This window comes from Brassica rapa, chromosome A08, assembly GCF_000309985.2.
Source record: "Brassica rapa cultivar Chiifu-401-42 chromosome A08, CAAS_Brap_v3.01, whole genome shotgun sequence".
In the NCBI taxonomy this organism is placed as follows: Eukaryota; Viridiplantae; Streptophyta; class Magnoliopsida; order Brassicales; family Brassicaceae; genus Brassica; species Brassica rapa.
The window spans coordinates 8,919,370-8,930,514 of NC_024802.2; the positions used below are offsets into that span (position 1 = coordinate 8,919,370).

The window sequence follows — 11,145 nt, forward strand, 5'->3', positions numbered from 1 at the left end:
AATTTTGTTTAGAAATATTTTTTAAAAAATTAAGTATATTTTCTTATCAAATTTTTTTTTCTTGTAAATATATTGACTAGATTTATTAAGGCTAATTTATTAACTTGTTTATTATTATTTGTGAAATATTTTTTGCCTATAAGCTTTCACGTTAAAGGTTATACTGGCAAAAGTTGTTATTATCTTTAATGAATAATTATATCTATTTATTTGATTAAATTATTCAATATTAATTAATATAATAAAATAACCAAAATTAAAAAAAAAATTAATATATTGGATAATGGATTAAAACTAATATAATAAAACTTTCTCAAAATTAAATAAATTAATAAGATAAGAAGATAATCCTTATATACATTGTCTTATTATCTGAAAAAATATCTTTCAATTATAAAAAGTTCAAATTTAAGAAATAAAAAAAGAAATCACTTAATTAAATATTAATAAAATAAATATATTAATTTTATTTAAACGAAAAATAATATTGACTGATTTATAAACTTATTTATTAATAATAAAGGTAGTGTATAAATAAATTTTAAAAAATCTCTTACACATGATAGTTTTTGAAGAAATTAATGCAATAACAATTTTTTTTTGATGAAATGTGCATTTAGAGTTTTAAATTGGTTGTTCATGGTGGTTTGTGTATTGATGACAATGACAATGTTGTAAATAAAAGAAGAAGATGATTGAGTAATATATGCATTTTCAAAAAAAAATGATTTTTTCGTGAATAATTTGAACTTATGTGGTGAATACAGCAAATGAATGTTCTAAAAAATCATGGGTTAATTTTGTATTTGACATTTTGTGAGTAAATTTTGAAAAACACATTATTGTTTATGCATTACTAATTTAAAAATTATCATGATAGGTTATTGTTTATGTTCTCAAAAATTTTAACTCAATATCAAAAAGTTTTTATTTCAAATTTTATAACCTCGTTAGAGTTACTCAATTTCATGATTTATGGTCAAGAACGAGTGAGTAACTATCATTAAGAAGATATGTGTGCCTGAGAATATCAAACATGAAGAAGAATTCTTTTGAAATATGTTTTTTTCTGATATGTTTCACGAAGAAGAATTCTTTTGAAATATCCTCGGTAGAGAAGACTTCTCTTGAAGTCTTCTGGTCAATGTATAATTTAGTTTCGTAATTGACTTTTTGTTTGTGTTTTTAGAGAAAACTTCTCTGGAAGTCTTCCAACTTTTCTTTGTTAACAAAAAAAAAACGAGTAGACTTCCGCGAAAGTCTTCTAGGATAAACACATGTTAGTTTTGCAATTAACCGAACGGTGTCCAAAATATGACTTTTTATTGAAGATTTCCAAGAAAGACTTCTCTGGTATTTTCAAAAAAAATTCAAATACCAAAGTAAGCCAATACTTACAAAGGAAGACTTCTAGAGAAGTCTGCTGCATAGCAGATTTCTTTAGAAGTCTTCTTTTGTAAATTTGCAATTGCAAAAATGACATAAATGGTAGACTTCCTAGAAGTCTTCTACCAGAAGACTTTCGTAAAAGTCTTATAGGACAATGTTTAATAAATTTTCATTTTTTCTATAATTAAAATGATTGCTTAATATTTTCTTATTAATTTATATACATTAGTCAATATTAGGAGTCTTGAATACTTGAGAAGACTTCTTGGAATACTTCAAAAGACTTCGCATGCATGAGGTGGAAGACTTCCTGGAATACTTCAGAAGAATTCGCATGCATGAGGTGGAAGACTTCCTGGAATACTTCAGAAGAATTCGCATGCATGAAGCAGAAGTTTTCCATGAAATCTTCAAAAACCTGAAATATGAAACTTCTTTCAGCTTTAACACACTCAGATTTTTTTACTAGATGAAGAAAAAGACAAGAGATTTAAGCAACAAGACGGTTACCAGGTGAACAAAATTTATACATGGAGAGTTACAAAAAACGCTCATATTTGTTTTGGCTCCACCATCAACTTCAACCTACGAGATCTCATCTGCTACTTTGACACCTCCAGCAGCAACCTCTGAGGCCTCTTCCTCCATCTCGGACAGCTCCTCCACTTTGACAGCTCCAGATCTAAAACTAAATCAAAGACTCAGACATAGTTTGAGAGAGAGGTAAGAGCTTTAATCAACAAGAGATTACCAAATGAAGAAAAATCAGACATGTAGACTAACCAAAATGCTCAGGTCTGTTATGAAATAAGAGACATGAGAGAAGACTTTTTGGGAAGTATTCTAGTGCATTATATGCTAGAAGACTTCTAAGAAGAAAAGACTTCCTAAAAGTCTAACTCGGAACTGAAAAACATACATATACAAAACCATTCAAATGGCTTCAAAATAGAGAATAACTTTAAAATAAGTTTTTAATACTTAAATAATAAATAAAACAGTCACGTTAGGTTGAATATATAACTTTTTAGAATCAAACACAAAATTTATAAATATAACATAAAAAGGGTGGAAGATGAAAACCATGTAATAAAAAATCTGCAAAAACAAGATAAATCAGTGAGAGACATGAAACAAAAAATTGAGAAATTGATATAAAGTTTGGTGTTTTCAAATTTAAAGAGATTAGAGAGAGGTTTGAGAGTTTTAGAATGAGAAACATTACATTTTTGTTGTTGCCATTTGAGAGAGAGGGAGTGAGAAAATGTGTAACTTTTCTTTATATAAGGAGACAAAAATTCTAATAAGATTGGATATTTTCGATTCGGAAGACTTTCATATAATGCTTTATTTGTTAAAATTAAAGTCACCTAAACCCTAAAATCAAATAACTAAACTAAAAAAAAACAAACACTTCATTAAACTTAAAATCAACCTTTAAAGTGTTTAATATACACAAAACTAAACACATATAAGTCAAATTTAATTTTTCAAAACAAAAGTTAGGATTCCAAAATCTAACCCTAAAATACAATCAATAATATAACATATGTTACCAAACCCTAAACCAAATAATATCATGACTCATTCTAAATCAACTCATCTATGTTGAAAACAATTAAATTTTATTAGATCTTAATTATATCATTTACAAATGTTTATAATTACATGATTTCAATTTTTCTCGCATAAAAATATTTTTGTAAATTTATATATTATTTTTAAGAACTACTATATGAAATGACTTTCACGATTTAATAAAAAATTTCTCCCAAGTTGAAGTCGAAGTGCCAACATAGTACATAGCTGAAGGAGAGGTTCTGCACCTCATGCAAGTTTATCCGCCATAATACTTTTTTGCTCTAGAAATATGCTGGAGTGAGAAATGAGGAAAGAACGTCTTACATCGTTGTACTTCCTCGAAGAGGGGTGTGAAAGCTAGCCATTCTGTCGGTGCAGACACCATCTTTACCAATTGAGCTTAGTCCGTAGCAAACTTCACTTCCATAAAATATAGGATCTTCATGCATTTCATTTGCGAAATAAAGGCTTCACGTTCAACATGTAAAGGTGATAGGCTAATTCTATAGTTTGATCAACTATTATTAATATGATAATTATGTGTCTTGTCAATAAACTACACCTTTTGTCAATATATTATATTAAACTTAATTATAAATTTAAGTACATCTGAGTAAATTATCTGGATCCAAAGATCCGAACCGGATCCAATCCAAATTTTAAGACACCAAACTGAACCCGATCTGATATAGATATCCGAACGCTACATGATTTCCTATACTCGAAGAAACGAATCTCAAACTGAACCGAATTAAAAATTCGCTGGTATCCGAAAATATCTGAAGTAAAAATATATACATTAGAAAATTTATAAATTAATAAACACGGTAAATTAGTAAAAAACATTTGTCCCAAGTTGGACATGTTCAAAATATGAAATAAATCGATAAAATAATAAGATAATAGTTTTTTAGAAAATCTTACGTAAATGTATAGTCCCACTAAAATTATAAACTAATAATTTATATATAGCTATATAAGGTTTATATAAGTACAAACAACACATTGTATTATTTGTTTTATATTCACAATAAAATTTATCTTTATTTTTTTAACAATTCTATCTATTTTGATAATATTTAGTAAAGTTATATCTAAAATTACATTTAAATGATATGAAACATATTTTATAAAAATTTATATTTTAAAATAGAGAGATTTTTTTTAAAAAATAAACTTTTTATAAATTAATAACTCTATAAATTAAGAAAATTTCACAGTCTCGATATTATTAATTTAAAGATGTTTATTGTATCTACAAATATTAGTTATTTTCATACATATAATAATTTCAATATTAAAAATTATGATATTAGTTATAATGGAAGGAGGGGGGAAATTTATTGGGACAAACCTGATACAGTACTTTGCAGGGTTTTGATGGTCTAGTGGGAGCAATGAACACGAGTGCAGCGCTTTCCCTTCTCCACTCAAATATTGAGGTACTCATATTGGCAATATAATGCATGAAGAATTTACGTCAATTTCAGGTGACTTTTGCTATATATTATTTTCAGCTGATGAAGATAGTATCCAAACCCCTGCTTTTGCATCATATTTGGAAGACATATGGATCCTCAAGGAGGGCTTCAGCATTACATTGATTGTTTATGTTCCTTGCAGAATATAAGGCAATTTATGTCATTCACATGGATTCAGATTATCCAGTTTGATTTGAAGAGTCCTAATTAAGTTTTTTTTAAATTGCTGTAAAAAGAGATTTATAATAATTTTTGAAAATAATTAGTTATTTTTAGATAATTTAGATACTATAGATATTTTTGGTTACTTTTGGATATTTTTAGACATGTTTGGATAAAAAAAAAAAACAGGTTCGAACCAAATATTTGAAATAAAATCGGTTATTTTTATATACATTTGGATCATAACAAATCATTCCAAACCGGAACTCGATTTTTTCGGTTAATTCGGATATACCCAAAATTACCTAAGCCTGACAAGTAGCAAACTGAATCTAATCCGAAATTTAAAATTGCCCTATTGGCATCAATTTTTCCATATTAGAAACATCTGATATCCGAACCTGATATGATACTCGAATACCCAGGCCTAAATCTAAGCATAGGTCTAGACCCTATTCCAAAACTCGGCCAGATGCCGTAAAATCGCTGGTTATACGCTTCACGGTGGAGCTCCATGGCAATTAGAACCAAATCGGTGAAAACCATTAATAATTTTTTTTGTTCAAAATTTTTATGATTAAGGTTAGATTTAATGTTTAAATGATAATAAACCCAATAAAAACGAGACTATAGAGGTATAAGAACATATTTGTCCTTTTCAGCTTATTAAAGAAAATACAGATATGGCAAAACACATCATATATGATTCAAACCTGGGTTGCCCAATGGATTTAATATATCACAAACCAGTAGACTAAGCTGTACTTAAGTTTGTGTTCCACATATCTAATATTTATACGTATTAAAGAGAGAAAAAATCATAAGTATTCCCCGATTTATTCTTAATTTTTTATGACTAGGCTGGGGTTGCCATACGGATAATGTGCAGCGAGTTTCCGAACAAGAGGTCTAAACAAAGAAACATATAGTCACTTGTAAACACGTTTCCACCAATAAACATGAGCTTGTGTGGACATGGTCATATTATACACAGTAACTAAATCATATGTCTCTGTTTGTACCATGGTATATATGTAAGTATATCTAGTTAACTAGGTATACGTATATGGGTATATTTTAGAGAATGGCGAACATATTGGATACGAAATAAACAAAAAAAAAGATAAGTAAATGTATTGTTACCTCGAGTGATGATAGAGGCTAGTCGCAAAAGTCAAACGGGAATCGCTTTTCTCATGAAATTTAAGTTCATTGTTTTGCCGTTGTTGGTGATTGAGTGAATGAAGCCGCAGGATGATCTGGTACTACCATATACTCACTTAGTCACTTACACATACATATATATATATATATATATGCACATATCACACACACACACACATATACGTGACAACATGAACAATGAAATCATCTATATACTGTTTTGAAATGCCATTTCTTTTTCTTTTTACAATATGGTTAAAATAAATTGGTGTATTAAGTTATGATCTACACACATGCATGGATCCATAAACACATATTCTAAAAAAAAATATAAGAGAGAATCATCACGAATTATGAAAAAGAAAGGGGGGAAATGCTGTTTTGGTGAGAAAAAACAACTTTGATGTGTGGAAGTAAATTAGCATGAGTATGTGTCTGGCATATAACATAATTGTATGTATTGTAATAGCGGTGTGTGTATGTCGTATGATTACCAGATCATGCTGGCAGCTTCAGCCTCTCAAAACCAGCACAGAAATAGATCCATGTAGATATGCAAACCTTACATCAACCCTAGCTATAATCAAAAATTTATTAATTAGAAAAGAAAATTGCCTTCTCTTGAAGTTTTTAAAGGAGGCAAGAGGAAAACATTATCAAGATGAGAAGAGATGAGAAAAATGTCTCAACTTGTAATCGTAATCAAGCTTCTTCTCACACGCTCAAACATATATATATAACCCTTATATATTAAAAGAGAAGCACTACAACATATTTTTTGTAGCCACATGTCATCACCACAATCATTTTTAGAATCCTTAGAAAAATATGTTGGTCCATATAAATATATAACAAGCTTTTTATTAAGCTAACCATAAATTAATTATAAATGTTCTTCATTGTTTCCTTAAATAAAAATCACGGAATTACCTAATGTGACTAAAATATATATGACAATTAATGATTTTGAATAATAAATATTTGATAAAAATGAGTCTATTCTCTATCATTTTTAATTTATTTTAAAATAAATTAAACAACCACAGTAACTATATAATAAAAATTTAGATTTTTTCATATATGTTATATTTTAAATTTTAAAAACGAATATAAATGACTAAAGTTGTTAAAAATCTCACATTGAAATTTTTGTGATCCATGGTTTAAAATTTATGTTATAACAAGATACAAATGATTACGAAATTACATAAGTAGGAAGTCTCATTTAATAAATATTATATATATGCATATTAATATTTTTAAATAAATTAAATACCAGATAAAACACATAAGTATTTTAATTTCGAATTTGATTTGAAATTTTTTGATAAAAGTTTTGAACAATTATTGACAACTTAATATTTAGATTTTAAACTTTGCATTGAATGTTTTTAAAATTATAAATTACTAAAACTATTAAACATCCCATAAAGTTTTTACTGTTAACATTGATTTAAAATTTTTGTAATAAAAAAATACAAACGATCAAAAATAATATGAGTATAAAATGTTTTTTAACAGATGTCAATATTAAAAATATAGTATATATCTATGTTAATATCATTTAAATTTAATTTTATAACATATAAAATAGAAAAATGTATTTGTCTAGATAAATAAAATTTATTTAAGTATTTGTACCAATTTAATTATATACGTAATAGTTACTAAATTTTTAATTATTCAATATATATTTATTATTTTATAATATAAAAAAAAATTTAATACTTAAAAATAATTTATATATAATATTCATCTCGTGCAAGGCGCAGATCTTAACCTAGTTTTTATATTAAATACTAATACACTGATGATGCTTGTTTGGATAAATGGACCACAAATTATTATTACCAACAAAATAAAATGGACCAAAAATATGTAATTTATTTTCTTGAAACACATGTATCTAATATTGTTATAACGCCATAACCATGTGCACAAATGGCAGAAATGATTAAACCTGTGTGATTGAAGCAATAAAATTTCAGTTGAAACTGTAACAATTATTTGGTAGAAATCATTTCTAATTAAGTTTAGCGGTATACACGTCTAGATGATTCCCTAATATTTAACCGTTTTGAACATATCTATTCTATTAAAAGAGAAGCAGTCTTGAAAAATCTACTTATACAAGGTTGTTTGGACTATTTCTTAAAAGTTAATAATTTCATGGTGCTACTTAAATTTCTCCTAACAATATATTTTCATAAATTTCTCTGATTTTCTTTAGATATTATAAGTGTGCAACTCCTATATTTATGGTAACTACTATATGACCTTCTATAAATCTCATCCATTGATTATAAATTTCTCTATTTAGTTATTGATATCCTATATACGATTTACTAACCAACATTGTTTTGATGCAATAATATATAAACTCGTGGGTCCATAGACTAATCTATTATGTATGTGACCATATATATATTATATAATGTTTATTTTAATTCTTAAATTCATATCTATATAAAACGAATGGTATGGTGCATGTCACCATTAAATAATACATGCCATTTGAATTAAAATAGTCTGGTAAGTAATACATGTATTTTAAAAAAATGAATTAATGAAGTATGATAAATAATTATCACAAAATCATGTTTTACTATAGAACCGATCAAACTTAGTAGTATATTATATTATTTTCAGTTCATAAAAAATGATATTAACATATAAGTACTCAACAAATTTGAAAAAATGCATATGAAGTTAGTTAAAAATTATCCTCGGGCCAAATTAATTGAGTTTTTACTATAATTCAGATACAACCACTAAACTATATTATGGAAAATTAAAAAATACAAATAATTTAGAAAATATTGCTCCATATTCTCTCTTTTTTTTTATAAAAAAATAAGTTGACTTGATTTTTACTTATGAAGCACAATTACTAAAATCCAAAATAATGATTAGTATTTTTTTTTTGGGCAACAAATAATGTTTAATATAAAAGATGCTCAAATACAAGACCACTTCTGTAATTCAATTTAAATAACAAAATAAATTTACAAATATAATTAGGTCCAAAATTAATATTTATATTACTTGAGTTTCAAGCTTGCATGTTTCCGCGGGTTATTCAATCATATATTATATACTAAACACATTGAGATTAGTATAAACTCTTCACTAGGTTTGGAATACCTAAGTTAAACAAGATTTTTCTCTTTTGAAAAAGTATTAACCCCGTGCTTCAAAGCTTGATTAAAAAGTTTGAATTGAGTTTTGAAAAAATATCATCCAATTTATATGGGATTTTATCGGGTCAACCAATATTGGATAGCGGGTTAATGATAGTTTTTACATTTTTACCGACTTTTATCAGATTTTTATATATAAGGTTTTAACAAAATTCAGACCAGATTTATATGAATCACCTGATTTACTTCTGAGACTGTAGGTTTGGTTCGGGTATGAAAACACTGCTAAAACTATTAAAAATTCTACAATATATATACTATTAGATTAGCCCAAAATCTGCCAAGTAAATTTTTTGTCTCATCAACTCAACAAATATAACTCTTACAAAATACACAAAATGCAACGATGACGGTGTAACATAAGAATACACATATAAAATGTAAAATAAACTATTTGATAAATTATATAATTTTAAACTAAAATTTTTTTACTTTTTCGATATAATAACACTTTAATTTATAACTTAATAATATACTTCAAAACATCAAAACCAAAATAATAATTCATATCAAACAATATTCTTAATCGGAAAAAACCCGCGCTTTTGAAGCGCGGATCAAAATCTAGTAACACCTTAACATTAACATTGTAAAATACGACTGGATGGCTTGAACAATATTGAAAATCAGACCATTTTTTATAATTGAAATATTTTCAGTTGGATTCATATACATATAATTTAAACCAAAACTTGTCAATATCTTAACTAGAATAATTATTTTATTATTGGATCTAGAGAAAGAAAACATTGTTATAATAACATATTTCTTATACAAAGATTACAAATAAATTTTTATAAGATGTACATGGGCTTGATCCGGGATATCTCCTAATTAAAACCAAATGTGCCTATACAAATAGAAAAAATATAGTGGGCACATCTAATAGAAGTATAATGCTCAGAATTTCCGTTTGACCGAAAATAATTTGGATTTAGATCTTCAAAGGTTTTATTAACAAAAATGTAAAGGAAATAGCGTGATCATACGTCCATACATAAAACGATTGAATTTTTATGTAGTTTATATTCATGTAGCGAAAAGGATGGATGAGGAAGAGAAGATAGGGTTTTGGGAATTACTGGCTGAGACAAATGAAAAGGATACGACCGAATCCGAAATCTCCGGCTGTTGCACGCGTTTTCTGTCTTATTACTTCTATTCTTTCTTTGTCCTCATCAGTCCTCGCCATTTATCCAACACATTACAAACAAATAACTCTATACATTTATCATGGTAATAACTTTCATTCAATATCTCGCACTAATACTCAAATTGAAACGTAGAAAATGAAATTAACGTGAAAATTCAAGTTGTGACTATATAGTTTTTACATAAAACCCAGACGTTATTGATATATTTATTTTTTACAACAACAAAATATTCCGAAAGAATTGCGTGTTTGGTTTCCTATCCAAAATAAACTTTTATGCGAAGTTCAAGATTTTGGAGATGCACATGTTTCTGGATCAAAACTATAATAGATTCATTATATTAATTCACTAACACTCCTATTTTATCGGCTTATCGATTTATTAGTCCATCGGGTCCGCTTAGTTGTTTGAAAATTTTGATGCTAGAGTGATTCATGCAATTCGGCTTGGATTATGGGCTCTGCATGGCGCATGATAAGATAAAGCAGAGAGCTTGCAACTAAGCCTTAAGGCCAATTCTCCCCTTCACACTCACTATGGCTAGATACTCTTTTTGTGTTGTCTTGAACTCCAAAGAGACTTGAAATCAGTGAAACGGTCCCGCGGTTCTCCTTCATGACTTTACTGATCCACTGGCTAGCTAGTGATTCAGAATCGTTAGCTACTCGTGATCGTCTCATTAAATAGGACATACATGTTCCAGCAGCTTGTGTCGTATGTTCGACAAGATTGGAATCACACAAACACCCTTTTTGAATGTGGATATATTTCTGCCTACAATAACTAAATTCGAATGTAGATTTACTTCAGCTATTCTAAGTAATAATATTGTTTCTTTCTTTATCAAAAAATTTAACTAATAATATTATCAATGTTTTTAATCACAAATCTTTCAGTCAAAAAAAAAATTAATCACAAATCTGACCATGTTCATGTGCAATATAATAATATAATTCTAATCAATAAAATACAAGTGAATTAATTGGATGCGCTAGAAACTAGTGTTATATAGAC

At 27.3% G+C, this 11,145-nt stretch overlaps 1 long non-coding RNA gene across 5 annotated transcripts; it reads right to left on the reverse strand.

Moving 5' to 3' along the window:
• Positions 1 to 1,303: 1,303 nt before the first annotated feature.
• Positions 1,304 to 6,672, reverse strand: LOC103833825. 5 transcript variants are annotated; one of them, XR_004450361.1, is made up of 5 exons: positions 6,468 to 6,486; positions 6,272 to 6,354; positions 5,757 to 5,872; positions 1,900 to 4,586; positions 1,304 to 1,807 (listed from the first exon to the last, which is right to left on the reverse strand). It is a non-coding gene; the product is annotated as an uncharacterized LOC103833825 (long non-coding RNA). The 5 variants fall into 5 exon arrangements; XR_004450364.1 differs by having other exon boundaries at positions 5,757 to 5,878; positions 6,468 to 6,481; XR_004450362.1 differs by lacking the exon at positions 6,468 to 6,486 and adding an exon at positions 6,430 to 6,448.
• Between the last annotated feature and the right edge of the window lie 4,473 nt (positions 6,673 to 11,145).